The 24,539-nt window shown below is 48.5% G+C and overlaps 1 protein-coding gene across 1 annotated transcript in view; it reads right to left on the reverse strand.

Annotated features, from left to right (window-relative positions):
* LOC138733584 (dynein axonemal intermediate chain 1-like) overlaps positions 1 to 24,539 on the reverse strand; it is an 82,483-nt gene that overhangs the window by 1,089 nt on the left and 56,855 nt on the right. The window lies entirely within an intron of this gene.

The following is a 24,539-nucleotide window of genomic DNA, read 5'->3' on the forward strand; positions in this document are numbered from 1 at the left end:
TCACCACAAGAAGGATGTTGAGGCTCTGGAGCGAGTCCAGAGAAGAGCAACGAAGATGGTGAAGGGGCTGGAGAACAGGCCTTATGAGGAATGGCTGAGAGAGCTGGGGGTGTTTAGCCTGGAGAAGAGGAGGCTGAGGGGAGACCTCATTGCTCTCTACAACTACCTGAAAGGAGGTTGTGGAGAGGAGGGAGCTGGCCTCTTCTCCCAAGTGACAGGGGACAGGACAAGAGGGAATGGCCTCAAGCTCCACTAGGGGAGGTTTAGGCTGGACATTAGGACAAAAATTTTCACGGAAAGGGTCATTGGGCACTGGAACAGGCTGCCCAGGGAGGTGGTTGATTCACCTTCCCAGGAGGTGTTTAAGACACGGGTGGACGAGGTGCTAAGGGTCATGGTTTAGTGTTTGATAGGAATGGTTGGACTCGACGATCCAGTGGGTCTTTTCCAACCTTGTGATTCTATGATTCTATGATTCTATGATTCTAGGCCTGGTGGGAGACAATGTCCCTGCTAAGGGTACTGGTGCTGCTCAAAGCTTCAGGCGGAACATGTTCCTTCCCCACTGTGGGGCTGCAGTGTGTTGCTCTCAAGAGAGCTTGGAACTTCGGGAAGGTGATAATGGGGTTTAGGCTCTCCAGATACAGCACCTGCACCCACAGCAGAAGAATTTCCCAACTCGTCTTCAGCCCAGCAAGCCCTCCAGCAGCTGAGCATCTATCCTGCAGAGTTCTTCTGAAACAACATCCACCCAGCCACCACATCCCATTGTTCAGTGATGCCTTCCACTCACAGCCTTCCCCTTTGCCAGCCTTGCCTCTGGATCTAGGGGGGCAGTCCCTGCTCCTGGTCTGGGAAATTCCTCTGTGCCTGGGTGGCTCGCAGTTCCTCAGAGAGCAGATGCCAAGCATGGGTGAGCGTGAGGGCTGGCACCCAGTCTGTCAGGCACACTCAGGAAGAGGTCTCCAACAGAAGATCTCCAACACATTGGCACACAAGAGGGGAACATCACCAATGGGGCTTGGAGGCAGCCCATGGAAAACTGCTGTGCTGGCTCTTCCCAGCCTCCCTGAAGTGTCGCCTCTGCATAAAGATGCTCTCTGGAGGCAAAGGGAGCAGTGCACAGCATCTGAGTGAGAAGGCCACTTGCTTTCTTCTATCCCTACTTAGTAAAGATCAATTCTCTTTCCACTGTACCAGCTTCTGCAATGGCCCCATGTGTGGCAATTAGAAACATACACCTTTCCTTCAGCGCTGGAAAGAAATGATGGACATAACAAAAAGGAAGTTGTAGGGCTGCAGGGATCTCACTACACTTCCCTAGCAAATTTGGCCATTGCTGAAGGTGATGATCCCTGGGAAAGAAGTCCTCAGGGGATCCCTGCACTGCTCCCTCGTCCCAGCCCTGCACAAGTGTAACAGAACAGAGGTTTCCTAGGCTGCTGGAGGGCATGGCTGGGGTGAAAGAAGCCTGGGGGGAGGCAGGAATGGGGACATTTGGAAAGCCATCTACTCTCAAGAACACAGCCCCGCTCCTCACTTGAGTGCTATGATGAGCCAGGGTTGTTTTTATTTACCAAGTCCATCTATTGCATGTTAGGACAGCACTGATTCGTATTAACAACACTAAGTGAGCAACGCCCTTTGTGGCTCTGGTCTGGGTGCTGGGAACAATGTTTGAACTAACGGCCCACGTCACAGCCGAGCATCCCTCTGAATGAGAGCGCTGGGATAAACACAGCTGCTCAGGGTATTTCGGGACTTAGCTATTTCCACAGAAAAGCTGCTTTGCTGTCTTACGGCGTTCAAAACACTCTCTTTGGCACCCTGCGTCACACACAACAACATACACAGATCCTTGGGACAGACTAAAGACGCAACTGCTTTGCTCATCTGGGAAAAGGAGATGCTGAAGCCATCCCCCATCAATCTCCCTCCACCCCAGGCCCTTCATTCTTCTCACTGGTCAGATCAGAGAGGGTCCTTGCCTCATGCCCTCCAGAAAGTAACACCAGGTCCATTGGAATTGTCTGAGCCTTACTGAAGTCACCAGCTCTAGGCAAGGCTCAGCTCCTAGTCATGTAGCTGTCCCGAAAACCTCAACTTTTGCACTGGCTCAGCTCTTTTGCTTGCTTCTGAGCAAGCTGCAACAAAGCCACGCACAAACCTGTAATGAGCCGTAACCGAACTACAGCCCTAATTTAACGCCACATAACCAAGCAAGTGGGACGACACAGGGAAGGAAAATTATAATGTCCTTTTGGAGGCACTGGCACAGAAAGTTCCCCTTTATTCTTCCACATGCTCTTCCTGGGGCAGCTGTGCATGTGAGCTGGTCAGGCCGCTGCAGGCTGGTTGACAAAGCCACCATGGCACTGCTGCATCCGCTTGGATGCATGCAGCAGCTTCCTACAAATCCAGGGGCTTTCCCTGCACCAGGTCTTCAAGGAGCAGCCCTTTTTTGAAGCAGAACTGTTGCAGTTTCCCAGAGTGTGTGGGCTGTGGGGAAACACCACCTCTGTGGGCAGCTGCCCCTGGGCTTTCTCTCCCAGCACACAGAACACAGCGTATGCCACAGTCAGGTGCGGAAAGGGCACTCACAGGGCTCTGCCCCCCCAGCATGTAGTTGAGCCCACCCTCCACCCGCATCCCTGCTTACAGGGCACGCATGGGGCTCATCAGGAGCTGAGAGGGAGCCGGGCCGAGCATCCCCCCCCAACCCCGTGGAGCTGACAGATGCACAGCTGAGTGTACATGGGAAGTCTGTCCCTGAGGAGCTCATCAAACGGGTACCAGAGCTGCTCACAGCAGTGTTTGCATTGATTTTATTGTTAACAGTTCTCAGCAGGAGAGCAAAATGCTCTTGGCTGAAATGGTGATAAGGGATGTGTCAGGAAAGCTCATGGTGGGACAGAAAAGGCTCTGCGTGGGACAGGACTCTGCTCGCTGACAAGGCATGGCCCCTGGGAGCTGTGATGGGGAGGAGACCCTCTACACGTTCCCATGCTGCTGTGTTTGTCACCAAGTCCCCCAGTTCCCTAGCGGTCCCTTTGCCTTACGCCTGTGCTCTGCTCTGGCTCTCCAGGCAGGAAAACTGAGGCAGGGGGACCCTGGCCCTGTCAGCAGTGCAGGCACAACAGCTGCAGGACCCATGGTGGCCCTCTCAGCTCCAAAGGTTGGTACTGACACTGGAAGCAAAGTAGAAGGTAGAAGATGACTGAGGTGCAGCCCCAGGGGAGAGGGCAGGATGAGGACAAAGACAAGGACTGGGTATTTGAAGACCCCCAGATCCCTCGCACTGGGACATTCCCTACACCGGCCCGTACTGAACTGTACATCCAGGATAGGGGAGTCATTTAAACTGGATTCCCTGCATCTTGGCTGATGCCTTCCTTCCCTTGCTGAACAGTAAACCGCCGAGTTAATAAAACTCTCCCATTAAAGCCATGATGCTAGCACTTTTCAGGATCTTTTTTTTCCTCCCACTGGTGAAATAACCATAAAACATCTGCTGTAAGGTTTCGATTAAACAAAGCAAAACATGTTTATATTTTAAAGTAGTGAGGAAGTGAACCATGCTGGCATGAACACAGACAGAAAAGTCCCCATAAATTCCCCAGGAGCAGAGGGGCCCCTTCCCCCTGCTAAGCCCTGGCCAAGGGCTCTATCCTGCCGCTGTCACGACACTGACAGTCCCAGTCGCTGCTGTTCCTAACAGCGTGGGGTTTCTGGGCACAGCCATGTTGGGACACGATCTGGCCGCTTTACAAAGCAGCCCAGTGACCTAGGACACCAGCTTCCCATGCAGAAGGGGTTTAAGCTTTTACAGACTGATTTTGTAGGGAGTGAGAAGCTCCAGGAGGCCACAGAAAGGGCTACCCCAAATTCCCATCTTTATTATCTTCAGTGGAAAGGGGCGCACAGCCTGCTAGGACTTCAGAGATAATATCACATCTGGAGAATATTTACTCTTGTTCTTCCTGCCCAGGGGTAGGTCAAGGTGGCACCTCCAGGGTAAGAGCTTCTCCCCTAGCAAAACACACCAGTAACGTGTCCAGCAAATTCAGTTAGTGAAAGTAAAGAAAAGACATCTCTACAGCATTTCCCTTGGGAAGACCAAGGAAGCCCAAACTTCTTCATGAACACAGGAAAATTTTCCTCATGGGCTCCCTGGGCCACCAACCAAACATACAGTGGTGGGGGTGTGATACAACCTGCAGCGCTGAAGCCTTCCAAAACCTGCTGTGTCTTGGTTTTATTGCAACCCAACACTGTTACATAGCAGGTGAAGCTGGAGTTAGGCTGAGCTGGGTATGATGTCTGTGCCTGGACCACTTTTGGGCTCAAGAAGTCCATTTACATAGACCAGCAACACGCTCATCAGCTCTGGAGAGCCTTAAGTCACACTCACAGCCTGATTTGACAGCGTTGCTCCTGGCCTGCGGAAAGATTAGGTGACAGACTGGAGATAAGGATTTAGGCTTACTTTGCTACTGTTTGGAAATAAATGATGCAGGAAATGTCTTGCTTGCAAAGAATGAAATGGGCAGAAAAACCCAGGAGACAGCTGGGTCAGTGAGGTATCAGCAACCACACAGGATCATTGACCCCAAAGATGCTCATCCCTCCAACTTCAGCTAAAACCTGTGCTGTTCAGAGCAAGCACCTCACATATTTGACTCAGAGATCTCTGCTAGCATCTGCACTGGACCATGCCAAGCCACGGCAGGGCAGGCAGGTCTCGTTGCCCCAGGTGACCTGCCCTTGCTTGTTGGAAGTCCCTAGTGAAGCCACTGGACCCAGCAAAGGCACAACACAGCATCAGAGCAAAGGTCAGTAATACTCAACAGGAAGGAGATGCAAACAAAACTTGGTCAGGCCTGGAATGGAGTAGCACTGGGAATAAACCAGAGGGAACCAGGTGACACTCAGGGAATGTGGGCTGAGGTCACCTATATCTAAATGGCAAGTACCTGCCTGCAGCACACGACAGGGCTGGCTAGCGTAAGAGCACCCATGAATGATGGAAAGGATGGGCTCTGTGGCAGCAGAGAGCTCACAACAAACTCAAACCTTCATCCATGGCCATAAGGGAGGACAGTCATCACCACAGCTCCACCCCTGCTCTGCCAGCGGCCAGCAGGGACCCCACAGCCTTGTTCACGCCCCTCACAGTGTGCCAAGCAAAAGATGTGCACACATGAGTAGCCAGTTCCTTCTCCATGGGTTTTGGCAGCCTCTGGCAAAGCAATGGAGAAGCTTGGCTTTTGTTTTTGTGCTAATCAGCGGCACGGTGTGATCTCTACTGACCCTCAGCAAGGAGCTCAGGAGATAACTAAGCAGCAAGCCTCTGAAGTATGTTGTGGCAGAGTTGTGCTAACAGGATTTAATGAAGCATTGATGGTGCCCTCTGACAGTGCTTGCGAGCTGGACTGATCCAGCTGTATACCCTGGCTAAGCATGGGAAGCTGCTAAACTCCAAAACCCATCTCTCAGTGACCGCAGCGCAGACCTGAGCCTCGCTGGGTGCAGGGGAGCACGAGGAGGGTGCTGGTGAACACTGTGGGGTGCACGCGCAAGACCCAGGCTCACCTAAGGTGAAAGGCTTAGCACCGGCCTCCTCTGCTTGGGCCACCACAAAGTGATCTGGCTTCCAACCATGCTGAATGTTCCCTGTTCTTGCTAGCTCCAGAGCCACAAGCAACATCTCTGACACACCACTAATTTAGCTGACTAAATATAGCCATAAGAAGACCAAATTTAGCAGCCATGCATGAAAACTTCAGTGAGCAAGGCCAAGCTGAGCACAGACAAGGGCCGTGGCAGTCCCCACAGAGTCTCTAAACTGGACATTACAATGAGTTGTTCACTCCTTCTGAATTTATCCCAGTAGCAGCCACAGAAATCCACCAACACCATCTACAACAGTTGGTCTTCTGCATTTTCCATATCCATATGAATTCAAAATGGGGATATGGTTGTTGATCCTCAGTTCACATATCACTGACAAGATATATTTAAAATGAAGGATAAATTCTAAAGTTCTCCAAAGTCACTGTGGTCTGAAACAGGCCAAAAAGAAAAATATCCTTAACTCTGCCCTGCACTTATGCTGTGATTAGGAAGCATCAGCAACTGTCTCTCTGCTCCTTCAGGAGGTCATGCTGGGGTTTTTTGAGCTGTGGGGATGATTTGGCTGCACCCTAACTGTGAGCAGTGCATGTGAGAGATGGAGAACAGCTTTGCCTTTGGGCATCATTACCCTTGGTCGCTGAGACAAGCCAATAGCAGTGGCCTCGGATGGAGCAGCCTGGTGAGGTGATGAACTCCTCACAAGGTCCATGGAAAAGATTTTCAAACGTACCAGTTCACATATTTAGTGCCAAGTACTGAGGGAAATCATTGTGTGCTCTGTATGCAAGATAATTACACTTCCCTGACCCACAGAGCATTTGTAGAAGGGCTGGAGGGGAGCAAAAAAAGCCCAAAAGTTTTCGCCTACAGCTAAGGGGGTCCTGTTGGTGCAAACCAGTGTTGGGTAAGGACAGAGGGATGGAATGCCCCTTCCTTCACCTCTCTGGGGAAATGGCAGTGCATCCCTCACTGCCCTCAAACCCTGGTTCCAGACCCTACTGGATTCAGATTTTCTGCAGTGTCATCTGGCTTTCCTGGATGGGATGGATTACTTTAATTAGCTCTTAGCATTGCTCAGCGGGAAGCTGTTACCCACAGCCTGCCCATGTGCTGCTTGTTATAATGGCATCAGCTGGAAAGGCTGGTGTGGGCATTAGAACCAGATGTTTCAGCTGCGGGATCTCAGACCGAGAGAGTGGGGAGGAAGACGTGAGAAGTGGGTCTATTTGACATTGTCCATACAAACCACCAGACAGGTAATACCCTGGCTTCTAGCCTGACTTCAAATATTCTTGCAGCTCAAATGAAACCCAGACACCAAACCTCAATGCAACCCTAAAGATGGCCAGGCCTCCCCAGCTCTTGTGCCTACCACAAGGAACTGCAGCTGCAGCACCTCCTCCCTAGAGCTGACAGCCCTGCAGTGAGAGGCTCAGGTAGACAGAGCACCCACAGGCACGTACATCAAACTCACCCAAAGGGGTAAAATCAAGGATATATGCTGTATTGCGCAGAGACCCCGGCAGTCTTAAGCTGCAGCCCATGATGCCAGCTGACAGGTAGAACCGTCAGCCACCCAGCAACATTTCCCTGTCACTCAGCATCTCTCTCGTTTTTATTTTCTCCTTAACTCAGCTTTACTTTAGTGTTTTTGCATGGCAGTGCAATAAGCTGTTATGGATTAGAGTTTAATAAAAGCAAAAAAACCAACAACCCATATACACGAATATTCATCTCCTGCAATACTTTGGTACTACTGTTTTCTCACAGAGCATAGCATCTCCAGAGAGATCATTCGCGCCTGTATGAACACTATATTTTAAAAAGCTGCAATTTTTCCAATATCTCTTTCTCTGGCCTGTTAATATATACATATATATCCCTTGCAGTCATCTTTTAATTGCCTTAAGAGAGTCCAGCTGTTGTTTCTCTCTTAACATGGCACCATTTAAAAACTTGTCATGCCAATATTTTAATACAGCTCATAAAATATTTGCATAGGAAATGTATTCTTGCTTGCTACCAACAGAAGCGCATGTGAATATTCTTCTCTCTGGATAAATACAAGTACATTGGAAACTGAGCTTTGCTATAAATAGAAGTGAAAATAATTCTTCACTCACAGGTGCCCCATATTTAATAACATTAAATGCCAATGGCACAGAAGATGTATTACAACTGATACTGTTCTGCTTAGTGAAAGAGCTCAATGTGCAATTTAATGTCAGGCCGCATGCTCCCTCCCTCTTTCTGGCTCTCCATGGCTGCACTTGAACTCAGGGATGCTCCAGAAATAGCACTAGATATTTCAACCACGTGAACAATTGTGTCATCTTAACAACACGTTCCCATGTGTACATTTCATTTAAATCACTGTGTCACCTGGAGCAGGGCTAGGAGGGGTTATTGCAATCGTCCCTCCTCATCCATGGTGGGAGCAGCTACTTTTAAATTGCTTCTGACAGATGCTTGCCCAGCACTTGACCCAGTCCTTGGGGTGCCCAGCACAATGTGCCCTGAGCAGTGGATTGTCACACTCTACTCGCATCACCTGCATGGCCATTTCTTTTGAAAACCCTCAGGGACAATGCTGCCAACCCATTTCCTGGAGATGGCTTCCAGCATGTCCTCCTCACACCCAATGAAAAACTTTCCCTAAGCCTTTTGCTGCCACCAAATAACCACAGAGCGCTGCCTTCCTTATCCTGCCAGACCAGGACCTCTTTGGGGGCGTGCATCTCTGCATCTCCCTGCTTCCAGCCTCTCAACAGGCCAAATTGTCCTTGCTGCTCTGTTGTTCCTCATGTCCTCATGCAGCCCAAACTGGAGCTGAGGCCTCAGTGCCTCAGATAAATGGTGCAGCAGGATCTGCTCATGTGCCCTACTCACCCCTCTCTTACCTGTGCTCACCAGTACAACACTTTTGCTGTAGCAGGGCGCTGCTGGCAGGTGAGATATTTTTCTGTTCACCTCACTGGTTGATTATTCCCATCTCCATTTCCTTTCCTCTGATTTTTCCTCTGTCCTCACTAAAGTGCATCCTGTTTACTATAGACGGTGTTTCCCATTTGCCACAAATTAAATGATTTGCACAACTTCTCTCCACCTGCTGCACAGGAAACAACCAGGCAAATGGTAAATGCCACACAAACACTTCCAGGCCTGGAAAACAGCCACGCTGTAATGGTCTGGAGTATGTGAAGCGTCACACTAAATCGCATCAGCTACAACTCAGTTATGCTGCAGCATGCAAATCAGGGCTTAAAAGAGGTCAGTGAGAAACTGGATGCATGACGAGCACAGGAAATCCTGCAGATAGAGATATTGCTCGTCCCTAGGATCCAACCCCATTAGAGCAGCTGAGAAATCCCTTCCTGCCCCAAAGGAACCTTGTCTGTACAAGGCTCAGCTGCAACGCACCACAATGCCCCTTTGCGCTGGGAACTCCTCATTAGCAGATTTGCTGGTATAAATCCTCTCCTGAAGACAGGCTTGGCATGTAGCTGCTTGGTGGAGGATGCTCATCGCTGCCAGTTGGGACACCTCCTTTCTGAGCCCATGCAGAATGCAGTGGGCTTGTGTTACACCTTTCCCATTCATGTCCACAGTGACCAAACAACACTGGACAGCCCACAAGGGTCTGGATAAGATCTGTACAGAGAAGAAGAGGATTCATCCTGTCTCAAGTACAAACGCTTGGCCCAAGGACTGCATATAGCCAGAAGCAGGTAGGACAAAACAAGGCAGGAGACAGCAGTGATGTACTGGGAGGTAATGCTTCTCTAGGGCATGGGCATCCACAGAACACCTTGCTTCCTTCTCGGAGACAATTCCTGTGGTCAGCAGATCTGTTCTGACCTAATCAACAACTGCTCAATGAGAAACAACCGAGGAGAGACCTGAATATCAGCTCCCTGCCATATGGTGATGGGGCTGGTGATGGGGCTGGAGCTGGAGATGCTCCTGTCCCATCAGCAGACCCATATTCCACATGTGCCAGTGACCTGTCAATACCTGTGTCTCACTCTGGCTCTGCCAGCCAGAAGCACGGGGTCTCCCAGGTCTTGTCTGCAGACAAAGATGAGGTGCACCTTGACTAAAAATCAGATCTAGAGCCTGTGTTTGGGTGTACTATCTAGGCAGGACACTGTAATTTTAATGACAATCCAGTCTTAAGATGCTGATCTGGCTCCAGCACAAGTCTTTGTGCTAAGCTCCTTGACATCCTGTTTAGAAAAGCATTACTAAAATCTAATTGCTTCATGCATATATTGCTGTTTTAATTGTAAGAGAAGCAGAAGAGAGATGCGAGCAGTAATCAATCTCTCTGATGCTAATGCATGTCTGAAGAAGGAACTGGCTGCAGTAAAAGCCAATCCAACATCTTCTATGGAAACCAGAGGGACATAACGCCAGCGACTGTCCATGCTGCCAACAGCACAGTCACAGTGGCCAGTGTTGGCATCCCTAAACTGCTCTTTGATTTGACTCACTGACCAGGTTGCTGCACCTGAATTAACTTTACATGTTCACTGCTGTGCCTCTGTTGTACCAAAATGTAATTATTTCAGTGCCACAGAGCAGTTAAACCCATCTGCTCAGCTGGCTGCTGAAACTAATGCTGCTTCTTTGCAACACAGTATTGCAAAATAAAGACAGGATGGAAAGAAGACAACGTAGAAGTCACTAAGGTCTTTATGGTAAGCATCTTCCCAAGGTAACCTCTCCATAGCACATCAAGTCCCATCAGTACCAAAGACGAAACAAAGTCAACCAGTAGCTGAAAGATTCAGCGAGACAGTGCCCAACCTGGAAGCTATCTGACAATTAATTGCCATATCTAAGGACTAGACAGATCCTATTAGCAGAGGTTAACCAAAGCTGATGCTCATGCCTAACACTAAGTGGACAGATTCGGTCCATTAAAAGACTGGCAGTGGTACAAAGCCTGTCATCCTTCTGAGAGCTTCTCACACCAGCAAACATAGCCTGATCCTCGCCCTGCCCTTTGTGTTTCTGGAGCTGGGATAGAGGGAAATGGCTGAGGCAATGCTGTCAGGCAAGCAGCTAGCTTTTGTCCTGGAAGGACCTTGGAGGAGGTATCTATCCCCTTGGTGGGCATGATAGAAATTTTGCCACATCTGGGCACAAGTTCTCACTGCAGATTCCCCTAGCCAAGTCAGATCATCATCTTGGGAGGGGAGGGTTCATTTCTTCCCAGACTCTCCTGTTTTCATTCTGATCTGATGCCATGCACGGATCCTCCTGACATTGTCCTGGTGCGAGGACCTCTCTGAAATCCAGATTTATTGCCAGGCTATAGATCTGGGAGGGACTAATAAAGACTGAGCAAGAACCTAGTGATGCTTTTGAGAGTCATCAAGATGATAAGCAAAAATGTTCTTCTCCACCAGCACAGAGGACACATCAATAGTAACCTATGAGAAATAGTGGAAGCAATTGCTTTGTAGAAATAATGTCGCCTCACCCTTCTATATCCCACTCCTTCTCCTGCAAAACAGTTAACAATGTGGATCCTGTGTGCAAAATGCTGTGAGATGCAGACACCACAAATGCCAAGACATGGTGGTTTCTCTAGGCACTTTACTGATCATGCTCTCCCCCGTCACTGCGGGGGAGTGCTCAGCATCATTTGAGAGCTGGGTGAAACACAGCCCAGCAGGGGATGAGCCCACTGCACTGCTGCATGCCCAGCACTGCGCAAGTGCCTTGGCATCAGGAATAATCCTGAAAAGAGATGTTTCACAGCTGGCTACCAAGCAGAAAACAAAAGAAAGACAGGAAGGGGCCACTTGTGCTCAGAAAATTACATCCAAAATTAATTCTAGTAATTATACTTTCATTAGCACTCTATTTGCCATAAATACGCATAAAATCCCTAAATGAGAGCTGCAATTGCTCTGAAGGTGAGAAGAAGGTAAATGAGAAAATAGTGCCAGACTCTCCCTAGCCTGTAAAATCTCTAAGAAGCCTGGATCATTGTGAATGGTTATTGTTCATCATTTAACTTCCCCAGCAACCTACCTGTTAATGAGCCAGAAACCCAGTGAGAGCAGCAGAGAACCTGAAACAGACCTGATTTATTCTGGCAACCCCTGATTTAACCATAGACAAATGTAATGCTTCCTGTGTGACCATCTAGGGCTTGGATGCTAATGTGGGGAACAAAATATGAGCTAAATTCTCACCTCAGCCCCACTGAAATCACACCATGTTGCAGACACGGGATTACCAGCCTTGTTGGGCTCATTAATGTAATTCTGAGTCTTTGGACAGGAGAAACTTGGTCTGGGCTCTGCACCAAGGCAGGATCAGGCACAGCTGAGACCAGCGCTGGCAGATGTTCTCCGTACTTTGTGAAGGTCTTCACTGAATTCACCTCCTTGATTTCAGTCTATCTCTACAATATTTTGAAGTCATGTGGAGATCTGACACAAAATCTTCTAAAGTCCTTGTGGCCCTGCGTGCCACCAGGCCTCCTCAAGAGTTTATATGTGGAGTCTCTGCTCATCCAAGGCAAGGTCATCCAAGGAATGAATGGGAAATTTGAAATGCCAGTGATGACACCAACCAACCCCCCAAATGAATCTCGTCAGTACTGAGATGTCACCCCTGTTATCCCACTGGTAACTGGTCTTTTGGGGTGATTTTTCAGCCCATTACTCTTCTCACTTTTAGTGTACCCCTTCCAACCTCCTGGCTTGCTTCAGCCATGCATTTGTCGTGTGGATTGGCATAAAAAGTATAAAGAAATGCAAGTATATAACCACAGGAGAGAGTTTCCTCAGGACAGACAGATGAAGATGAGGACAGCAATAGAGGCTCAGGGTGCAAACCACACTCAATCCCTTGCACAAGCTGTAGCATAAGAGTAGCTGTCAGGTTAGTAAGAAGCCGAAGTGTTCCATATTTTCTGTCATACAACGGATAAACCATCAGCAGATTTTCTCCATAAGGTTGCAACACAGGCAGGCAGCTCCAAGCCAGGACGTGCTAATTAAGAAACACTAGGTGAGTGTGAATTAAAGAAGCTTTGGGAGGCAGAACGAAGCAAAGGAGAACCCCCCTCACCTCCCACCCCCAGTGCAATGTGGTGCCATGTCCTCAGTCACTGGAAGAAAGGAAAGGAGCTTTCTAGGGAGGAAGGAAATAAGATAAGGAGATGATAGCTGTGCTGGCTCAGTGCTTCTGCTTTCTGTCCCTGGTGATGAAAAATAGGCAGTGAAAATGTTTTCATTCTCCAGGCCTGTTCAGCCTGGAGAAAACATGGTTTGGGGTGACCTAACAGAACCTGCCAGCACCCAGGAAGAGGATGTCAAGAAGAGAAATGGGCTCCCAGACAGAGTTACACAGCAGGAGAATGTGGTACAGCAGCCATAAACTGAAACAGGGAAGGATTCAACATGACATAAGAATGTTCTTCTCCAAAGTGACAGTTAGCCATTGGAACAGGCCTCCAGAGAGACTTGGGGTTCTCCACCCTTGGAGATTTTCAAGATAAGCCCAAGCCCTGAGCAACCTTGTCTGCTGGAGACTGGACTAGAGACCTCACAACATCTGGTCATGAGTGGTGTTCCCAGGGCTTGGTGCTGGGTCCAGTCCTGTTATCAACCACCTGGATGAGGGGATGGAAGGCACCCTTAACAAGTTTGCAGATGACACAAGCTGTGAGGAAGTGTTGATCTGCTTGAGGGCAGAGAGGCTCTGCAGAGGAATCTAAACAGGCTGGATCAGTGGGCTGAGACCAATGGCATGAGGTTTAGCAAGGCCAAGTGCCGAGACCTGCACTTGGGACACAACAACCCCATGCAGAACTACAGCCTTGGGGAAAAGCTGCCTGGCAGAGAAGGACCTGGGGATGTTGGCTGACAGCTGACTGAACACGAGCCAGCAGTGTGCCCAGGTGGCCAAGAAGACCAACAGCATCTTGGCTTGTATCAGAAACAGCGTGGCCAGCAGGATGAGGGAAGTGATGAAGCTGGTGAAGCTGCACTTTGAATCCTGTGTTCAGTTTTGGACCCCTCTCTAGAAAAAGGACACTGAGATCCTGGAGCACATCCAGAGAAGAGCAACAAAACTGGTGAAGGGGCAGGAAAACAAATCTTATGAGGGAACTGGGGTTGTTTAGCCTGAAGAAGGGGAGCCTTAGAGGAGACCTTATTGCTGTCTACAACTACCTAAAAAGAGGTGGCAAAGAGTTGGGTGTTGGTTTCTTCTCCCAAGTGATAGTTGTAGGACGAGAGGGAATGGTGTCAAGCTGCATAAGGGGAAGTTTAGATTGGACATTAGGAAAAATTTCTTCACAGAGAGGGTTATCAAGCACTGGAACAGCTGCCCAGGGGGGTGATTGAGTCAACATCCCTAGAGATGTTTAAAAGGTAAGTAGATGAGTTGCTTGAGAAAAGACAGGTACGCTTGGAGTCGACGATCTCTAAGGTCTTTTCCAACCTAATGATTCTATGATTCTATGATCCCTCACAGCCTGAACATGCCCCTGGCTCTGCAATCCCAGGATGTTCTTCACCACCAAGCGTAAGGTGGATGAGTTTTCCAGCTCTGTTGTTGTGCTTTGATTGCAGAAAGGACTTACAAGCAAATGTTCTCTTAACCAGATCCTGCTTATAGTGCTGGTATTGGTGCAGAGCAGTCCAGGCCTCACTGGGTTAATTCTCAGCCCCTGGGGAATGCTGGCACACTATAAGGGAGGACAAACTCCCCAGCACCTTCCTCCCAGGGTATCCAGAAGTCAATGGAGCTGTACAAACCAGCCTGAGTGTTGGTATTGGAGAGGTAAAGAGATGAAGGAGGTCTTTCAGTGACAAATTCTGAACAGGAAGCACTAGAGAAAACCCATGGAGAGTGGGAGCCTGAGACAGCGAGCTAGAGGAGTAAAGTGGACTGAGAGTCTTTGAAAGCTGGCACTGCAGGGATCAGAAAGTGAGCACTATTTCCCTGTGCCTTCTGATAACTGGGAAAGCTCCAACCTGAAATAAGCTTATGTGATCTCCAGGCATATGGAGTAAGCGTATCTTTTACCACTAGGCTTATTTCAGTGGCAGAAAAGCAATAACATAGATTTAATGTCAACCAATGCTCACTGTTATTATAACATCTTGTTGTCTCTGAGTACTTACAGTTTGATTGTTTAACACATGAGCTAATAAATACACCAGAATCAAGAGAACTGAAGAGTTCAGGACTCTGTTAATCTCTTTAAATATGCTCACCTGGTCAGTTCCAAGCACCTCATAACGCTGCCTGTCAATCCTCGATCATTTCAAGAAGATTGAAAGCAGAAGCAGATTTAATAGATTTTAAGCCCAGAAATAACCGTTATGGTTCATGTAGCCTCAGTCAGTAAACTCATCACACTAATGACTCCTCTCGGAGATTACACACATCTTTCAATAGAAGATGAGATGTTTTGACCTGAAGGAGTTTGAGGGATGCAGACAAGATAGTGCCACACTAAATAAGGGTACTCTAGTCCCTGTTTGAATTTGGTCAGCTGCCAAATCCCATTATATCTTTTTCTGCTAATTTAGAGAGCCTTTTGCCATTACAAATCCCTTTCCATGCCAGTGCTTTTAGGCTGAGATCAAGTTATAGCTTAATTTATTTGCGAGGGCCTAAAAAGCTCCTTGAAGTCATGTTTCCCAGGCCTTATATCAACTATTTGCTCTTTAAAGACTTAGTGTGCATTTTCTATCAATCACCTCCACTGAAGTGTCAGCCCTGGATGTGAGCACTGCAGCCGGTGATCAGTTCAGTAATGCCACTTCCAAACAAGGGGCCCTGGTTTCACCCCAATCTGAATTATCCCAGTAAGGCAGCCAGACTCTGTGTTTGGTTTGGTGTGTCAGTGTCGTTGCTGGGAGCTCGTGCTGTTCTTTATAGTCTCTTCAATGCCTTTATCAATGACCTGGATAAAGGTATTGAGTGCACCCTTAGCAAGTTTGCAGATGACATGAAGCTGGGTGGAAGCGTCGATCTGCTGGAGGGTAGGGAGGCTCCAAAGGGATCTGAACAGGCTGGACCGATGGCTAAGACCAATAGGATGAGGTTTAACAAGGCCAAATGCCGGATCCTGCACTTGGGGCACAACAACCCTGTGCAGCTACAGACTAGGAGAAGTCTGTCTAGAAAGCTGCCTGGAGGAGAGGGACCTGGGGGTGTTGGTTGACAGCGACTGAACAGGAGCCAGCAGTGGCCCAGGTGGCCAAGAAGGCCAATGGCATCTTGGCTTGGATCAGAAATGGCGTGACCAGCAGGTCCAGGGAAGTTATTCTCCCTCTGTACTCGGCACTGGTGAGACTGCTCCTCGAATCTTGTGTTCAGTTCTGGGCCCCTCACCCAAGGACATTGAGGCTCTGGAGCGAGTCCAGAGAAGAGCAACAAAGCTGGTGAAGGGCCTGGAGAACAGGCCTTATGGGGAGCGGCTGAGAGAGCTGGGGTTGTTTAGCCTGGAGAAGAGGAGGCTGAGGGGAGACCTCATTGCTCTCTACAACTACCTGAAAGGAGGTTGTGGAGAGGAGGGTGCTGGCCTCTTCTCCCAAGGGACAGGGGACAGGACAAGAGGGAATGGCCTCAAGCTCCACCAGGGGAGATTTAGGCTGGACATTAGGAAAAATTTTTTCACAGAAAGGGTCATTGGGCACTGGCACAGGCTGCCCAGGGAGGTGGTTGAGTCACCTTCCCTGGAGGTGTTTAAGACATGGGTGGAGGAGGTGCTAAGGGTCATGGTTTAGTGTTTGATAGGAATGGTTGGACTCGACGATCCAGTGGGTCTTTTCCAACCTGGTTATTCTATGATTCTATATTCATCCCATGCCACTTCGCCTCTGGCTGTGCTCTGATGGGCATTGCTAAAACAACACTGTGGCACCAAGTCATCTTGGTTGGCCTCTGAGACAGTCTTGCTGTCAGCTCTATTTACTAAGCAGCAACACTCATACATGACACTGACAGCTCTATCAACAGGAGCTGGGTCACAAAGTACCTTGCTGGACCTTGCACTTTGCTAGACTCTTCTCTAGCAGGCAGAGACCCCTGCCTACAGTTACCTTTAAAGACCATGGAATAGTAGAACCATGGAATAGTTTGGGCTGGGAGGAACCCTTAAAGGCCATAGTTCTTTCAGACTACAAATAATATCTTGCAACAGGTTTATGACAGGTCTGAGTCAAACAGCATTTGCCAAACAAGGCAAATGAGCGAGCAGTAAGTGCACAGGGAGTGTGGTGGTGTTTAGGAGGTCTCACATTGATAGACAAGCAATTGTTTCTGAAACAGGGAAAAGAGCTCAATTGCAGTGTTTAAGTTTCCTCTAATTCCCTCAGCCACATTGCACAATGCATGGCACTTCTGTAACACCTTTCAGCCACGTCCACCCAAGCCTTTTACTAACCCAGGGCTTACTCGCTCGCAGGGAGGAGCAGAGACAAGGTATAGCCCGACTCTTGACAGCAAGTCAATACAATCATCCAAAACTCAGAGGACGCAAACAAATAAGAAAGCAGAGATGGAACAGTGCCCACATCCATCCTCCCTCAATGCTGCCGGGAAGGCACCTTTCCCCTTTCCTGCAATCCCCAGTCCTCTGCACATCACATCTGATACCAGAAACCAAGTGAAGAGATGTCTGCTCTGGCTGAGAATGGCACATGTTAGTGTGTACCCAAAGAGCACAGTCAGGCACAATGGCTTCTATTAGCTCAAATAATATGTACCAGGAGAATAAAAGATAAGCTTTAGGGCATATGCATTTTTCTTTTCTTCCTAGGTATATTTGTTTGCCTTGAGTGTTACGTGTGCCCATATGCTTTGGCTTTTTATGGTATTTTAGACCCTCCTGGCTACAACAGCCCCAGCCCCTTGGGAAGGCACATTGCCGCAACCTAACAGCCTTAATCTGAAGCATTTATCTTGGGGAATTTCAGAGGATGACAGGGATCAGAAAACTGAAACAAGTAAAGGTAGTAGCTATCGTAAAAAAAAAAAGGAGAATCACACACCCTTTGATTTAACTTCACTCTTCAGAAGACGAGTGGAACAAGCCAACAACCTGTAAGTGTGCGCAAGGAGATGAATCACAGCTAACATGGATTTGTACCAAAGAAGTTACATTGAACTAATCTGATTTCTTTTTGCAACAAGACAATAGACCTTGTCAACAGCAAAGATGCAGAACTCATTAATCCTGACCTCAGGAAGACTTTGTCATTGCCTACTTCAATGTTCTGATCCTTAAGTGAGGTGAAAGTTCTCTATCTGAAGTGAGTAAAACCCAGGTGAATAGGTGGACTCTGAGCCGACAACACAGAGACTTGGTTTGTGTGCAATACGCTCTGCTTCACGGTCTGGAAGGGATCTGGTCAGCATTTCTGTTAGTGCTTGGACAGTGGGACAGATGGGAAAGCTGCAGGTGTCCAGGAAGGCAGGACTGGAATGTGAAATTACTTTTCTGGACCGGAGATGTGGCCTGGAAAACCTGTACACAATTTGACAGGAACAAATACAAGATATTAAGTGTGAGCAGGGACAATTCCCTGCACAAATACATGTCTGGAGGAAGGAGTATTCTGCAACAGTGCTGGGGTTAGAGGGGTGGCAACTGGCACTCCTGTGCTGCTGTGGAAGAGTCAGCATTCCCACAGCGAAGTAATGGGAGCATCATAGCCAGGCACATGAAAGGATCCTTCTGTGCTAGGGAGGAAAATGGGAGAGTTGCATCCATGGGACACCATGCAGCAAGGGAACAGATCCAGGGACACAGTCTGGGGGATATTGAGAAGATTCCAACCTAACGGACTGGAGGTGAGAAACACAAAAATATCCAGGCAGGGCAGGTCTCTATACTGACCAGGACCCCATCAGGGTTGAGAAGCTTAGACACCCTCTGGACTGGGAGCAGTGGGATCACAGGCAGTGCCCTGGCAGGGTGTGGGAGTAGGGCAGAGCAGGAGATGTTTGCTGGAAGACAGCATCACATAGTTGGCACACACCATTCTATCTTGCAGAAAGAAAGAATACATTGCAGCATAACAGCTTCCCTCCAGGAGAATCTCAGACCTGCTTTGACTGCAGCCACCACTGCAGCCTGCGGGACTGTAAGGCAGCCCCTCTTCTCTGCTTTGCAGGGCTCTTCTCTTCCTTTTCTTCACGGGATAAAAATAATCCTTTTGCGTCAGTTCCATCACCGTGAGCAGTGAGACATTTTATTCATCGCCAATTCCTTCCCTTCTCTCATTTAAACAATTCCCCATTGAGCCCATCAAATTAATTTGAGCAAGGGTCATTTATTTGTCCTGCCTGTCAGCACAGGTGTCTCCCTTCCTTTTGTTTCAGAAAAGGCTGGTGGGTGGCACAAGCACAAGTGGGTGAGAGGCTTGGCAAAGGCTGGGAGCAGTGTGATGGTTTCAGTCAGGGCATGCAGGGTCATAGAGGTCTGTATGGATGCACAGTGTCAGGAACCACACAGGCAAAGTCTGCAAGTTAAGGGCTTTTTACAGAGAAATGCATTTGGGATGTGTTTTACAACAGCACAGACACAATCTCCCAGGCAGGGAGCTGCCCTCTGCATCTCTGCTGGCAGCCTCGGGCCTTTTCAGCCCAGGCCGGCTGTTTGGGGAAGGCTGTGTCAGGCTTTGGCAGCGACTCAGGAGGAGTTACAGGGATGTGCCAGATCTCAAGCTGTTCCTCTGGCCCTTGTAGCTGCATCTCTTCCTACTCCAGGTCATGCCAAATTTCCTGCCTTTGTCACTACAGCAAATGCCACTGGGCTCTGCAACAATGGATGCTGCCACAGGGTGCCTCCACAATGCCCAGGGACAATGTACGTAATATCACAAGCAAGGAAAAAATTAAGAGCTTGAGGAAGAGTGAAAGTCTGCTTCCTCCAAGCTCTAGAGGATTGCTGGGTTAAGTGGGGAATACAAAAACACGACTAGGATAGGCCTTGTAAATGAGGTCTGGTGTCCCATTTATCATCTCTGCTGAGTGAGTTCTCAGGTGCTCAGGACACTGCACCACCATGAGTTAAACTCTTCCACTTAAACTGCATGAACAGCAGCACAAAGGAAGGCCAAACCAATACCTACAGAGGTGCAGAGCCAACAGGAAACTGCTCACCTGCATCCCAGGGTACTGCAAGCTTTGCTGACCAGGACACATATGGGGTGGATGCTCCTCCCTGCTTGTGGCATGATCCAGCACCTCATCCTTTCACTCATGCTGTTGTCACCTCTTCCCTCTGCCCTGCACCTGCACTCTCATCTTCTTCTTGCCCTTCTGTTTGCCACAACAGACAGCCAAGGGGCCACACAGGCCCAGGATGGAATTGCTGGGCTGGAGTCAAAACAGATGCACATCACGGCTGAGTCTGCTGGTTGTGGTTGAGCATCCCTTTCCACTTCCTAATTTTCATCAGTTCTGTAGGGATCTGCCACACCCAGCTTAAAATTTTGGGCACGATACCTGCGATATTCAACTGCCTTCCTGTGATGGACAAGGCAGAGAGGCAGGAGAGCCTGCCAGGCACTGGGCCTGCTAAGTTCACATTGTCCATTAGTGCACCCCAGCACCAGCTTCTCTCATGAGGGGTGATATTGGACATGTCCATAAATCACTCAACAAGAAGGACACAAAGAAGAGAGGCTGTAGGAGCACATCCATGGTGTCTATGGACACTTCTTACTTGGTGGCTGTGGATGCCACAGAGATGGGTTTTCTCACCTCACTTGAACACAGAGAGGAATTTCATGTTATCCAAGAAGATGCAGAAACCAGGTCTAGGATGAGGGGTGAGTCCCCTAGGAACCAGCCACTGCTTTGTACCATGTCCTCGTGACAAGCCATTGCCTTGCCCTTCAAACACACCCTATGGCTCAGGTTCTGAGCTAACAAGCTTTCCTCCTCCACACCCCTGTGGCAGAGGCAGTGCTCAGGAATAGCTGCACTCCTGACAGCTGCTTGGGGCTCTCTGGCAAAAAAAAAAAATCAGCTCGCCCTCAGATGACCTGGAGGATAAGCATCCATGTTGCCTCTATCAGCAGACAGCCGTAATCAGCTATGGCAGGGGGCTGAGCTCCAAACAGCCTCAGCAGGAGAGGCTGCCGGCTGGCAGACCTGCTTTAACACCCAGCTATTGCTGGGAGAGTGAGAGTTTCCCAGAAATTCTCCCTTGCTGGCTCTGCCAAAGGCATGCTTTAAAAACAGCTTGTTCCTCCATGAGATCCCTCTGTCTTTGTACTGGGGCTGTTATTCAGGCAAAGAACTGGTGGTTTCTCAGGATCCCCAAGTTTGCTGGAAGGGATTTAAATCGTGCATAGAAATGAATCCACAGAGAACAGCCAAAGAAAGAAACAGGGAGGAGAGGTGAACCAAGTGGCCCGAGAGGCTGGGCAGTGCCTCTCTCACCATAACTTTATGCTGTGCCCACCCCTCTGCTGCCACGGCTTCCTGACAAGGTAGTGGAGAAGGCAGAGGCTCTGGCTCAAAGAGGAGCCGTGCAAGCTGAGCAGGCACACACAGATCTAACAAAAATGCAAGTCCTTTTAAGCCATGAAGCAGGGCTCCTTTTCATGCATTAAGAATTTCCCAGGACAAGCAGCAATGGGCTCCTCAGTCTGCAGAGGAGCAAGATCCAGGCTGCTGGGGCTTGAGGTGCTCTGGGATGGTGGGCACCAGACTACAGACACAACATTTTGACAAGGAAGAGGACACAAAACCTGCAGACAAAACAGTTCTTGTAGCAACATAACTGTGCCAGTATAAAGAAATACTTGGCCAAATACTTGTTTTACTTGGCCAAATTCAGATTTCAGTTACTCTTAACTATCCAGAGGACAGCAAGTCCAAAGGACACACATAGAATTATGTTTAGAGAGAGCCACTTAGCTCAGTGACTTGACTGTTATTGATCACAAACCCAAATTTCCCCAGCATTTTTCTCCAAAACTCAAGTACTGCAAAACAGAGTGGCCTTTGCATCACTTTCAAACACAGGCAATCCATTTTATTACATAAATCTTCAAAGAGGAAACTAGAAAGTCAAAGCCAGTCCTCCTGGCTTTGTCAGTGTCCCCCCGACAGCATGCAGCACCTCACAGGACGAGACTTGAACTTTAGAAATAATTTATAAGTACTATTGAATTTTCTTAAAATGGGACCTTTTCTTGCTCCAGTTGCTGTGTTTCCATTTAACGTAGCAAACACACCTCACTCTGACCACTGAGAACTGACTGTAGCTTAAAATAACTTGTAAACATAATGATGCTGTCTCTGCACAAACTGTTAAGCAGAGGGGGCACAGAAAGTGATATTATACAACAAAAATGAGGTTGAAGACATGGCCAGGAACAGGGAAAAGAAGAAACACTCCAGTTCTTCAACCCTGGGGTTCAGCAATCCTGCAGTTACATAGAGTTCCCTTCACCCTTTACGTAGTCTGACACAACACAAAAGTTAACTCTGAAAATTAAGAAAACGGATTTAATTATAGGATTCAAGTCCTTTAGATCTCCTGGCAGCTTGTATGGGTTAGTCCTCCAAGCAGTGCTAGTGTCTAAGGTCTGGAATCCAGAAGTCACCATACCCGTGGTGTGACATTCATGGACATTTGGGTTTGTGCCACAGAGCAATTCACTTGTGCATGGTGGATATGTCCATGGTCTCCAGATAAATACCTAAAAGCTTCAGTTCTGCCCAGAAAGGACTGGAGTTTGCTGGCACATGGACCATCTCTTTACACAAGAAACAGCTTTCCAGGACTAAACAGTCCCTTCGTCTTATCTCAAGCTATGCTAGATTGGAAGATACCCCAACACGGGACTGTGGACAAAGAAAGGATCCTGGGAGACTGTGAAGGTCTTCTTGATAACGGGTTTCCCAGCACAGTGGCAGGGCAGGAAAGCGTGGTGGGGAAGGAGCAGGCTTTTGTCAGTGCACATTTGTATTCCCTTCAGTAGGTGCTGATTTATATTCATGAGTCACAGATCTGCATAGCAAATCTCCAGGCTTATTTGTGAGTCCCTCCTTATCACGGGCCAAGCTGCATCTGGAAGAGGCAGTCCTGGTGTAGGCAAGGCACAACAGCGCTAAAGCCAAATTCCTCCAGCACTGCCTGTGCTCTGTGTTTTTGGGTCACTGCACAATTAACCAGCCCTGAAGAGACACGAGGAAATTGGCCACAGCTTGAGCAGCGCAGAAAAGACTGTGGGAATCTCAACAACAGAGCACAATTTGCATGAAAACTGAGGCTCTAGGAATTACACCATTAGAAGAGCAGGACTTGAGCCAGTTAGAGAAGAGAGGCAAGTGCTTTTCTCTCAGACAGAATGATATCACATGAAAGCTGTTGAAATCGGAAGTTTGGGGACAAAATGTGCTTCTCTCAGTGCTAAACTACTCACCATTCCAGGACTGAGGTGATCTCAGAGAACACAGCTAATCTGTAGCTTCCTTCTCTAAACACAGACAGGCTCACGTGCAGATGAACTGTATGTCCTGGGATAGGAGGGAGTTAGGTCTGCCTTCCCGTGCCAATCAGTTCACCCCTCACAGCTACTGGAACAACTCTCACGACAACTGCAGGAAAACACTAAGGACAGAAATAATCTCCTGGTCCTCAACTCTTTTGAGTTGCTCCCTGCCACTCTTAAGTCACAGCAACACAAAGCTACAAAGCAGTGAGGTTCAGGAGCAAGCATACCACCATCCATTCACACTGTCCTAGCTCAGTACCAGCTCTGGGATCTGAGCTGCATCCCACCAGGGCTGGGTATAGGGACAAAATGAGGGACCCTCACTGAGAACCACTGTGTGCAGTGGGAACTGCTGGAGAGAATTAGGGAAGAGCAACATCAGACCCCAAAAGTCACCAGAGAAGGCAGTGCCAGGGAGGGTGATAGGCTGAAGAACAGATTTCAGCCACTCTCCTACCGTTTCCCTAAAACTTTGCATACTTCTATCACTCTTCCCCAGATCCCTTTCCATCCTTCACCTCATGAAAACCCCAACTCCCCTCCACAGTTCATCACAATCCCCAAAATACTGACTGATCTCTCCTAAACCCTGCCACAAGCTACAGTCAAAGAGCCAAAGTGCTTCAGGCAGCAAAACTCAATGGCAGAGCAGCTTGGGCTGGATCTGCCCAATGGCAAAATCATCAGGACTACAAAGAGGCAGGGAGGGCTCAGGGAGTCCAGAGGTGATGCTGGCTGGTATGGAAAGACACAGGGAGAGCTGAGCAGCTGCTCAGCATGTGCACATTGATAGGAAGGTTTGAAGCCACCCTGTGCCTCTTGCTTGTCCCCCACACCACAAGGTGCTCACCAGCAGCTAGTGTTGGACTCACAGGTTTGTGCCTGCAGCCCCTGATCTATGCACAGCCTGGCTGCTGTGAGCAGAAATGAGCAAGCAGCCATGTTCTTCTTCTCACCCTACCTGTGCCCAGCTAGTCCCTGTCATAGAGGACTTACTCCTTGAGAAGTAATTTCTTTGTCCCCAAGGGGCAGAGAAAGAGACAACTTGCACATGAAGAAATCAGTGTAGCAGTAACAGAGACTGAGGTAATCATCCTAGATAATTCAAGATAAATACCCAAGACAAGCATCAGGGCAAGAAGTGGGCTGTTTCCTTGCCTGTTGGCCTGGAGACTGGCCAAAAAATTTGCCTTAGCCCCAGCAAATGCTGTCTTGTAACGTTTCTCTGACCTGCTTTCTTTTCTTCTCCCATTCTTCTGTGGTCTTCCAATATTTCCAAATACTCTTCACACTTTTTTGACCATCTCCTGCTTTCTTTTGGTTGTGCTGGGCTATTCTAGCAGTTTTTTAAAAACAAACTAAAGCCTACAAGCAGCTACATTCTTCTGACTGTGATGACAA

This window comes from Phaenicophaeus curvirostris, chromosome Z (genome assembly GCF_032191515.1).
Source record: "Phaenicophaeus curvirostris isolate KB17595 chromosome Z, BPBGC_Pcur_1.0, whole genome shotgun sequence".
Taxonomy (NCBI): Eukaryota; Metazoa; Chordata; class Aves; order Cuculiformes; family Cuculidae; genus Phaenicophaeus; species Phaenicophaeus curvirostris.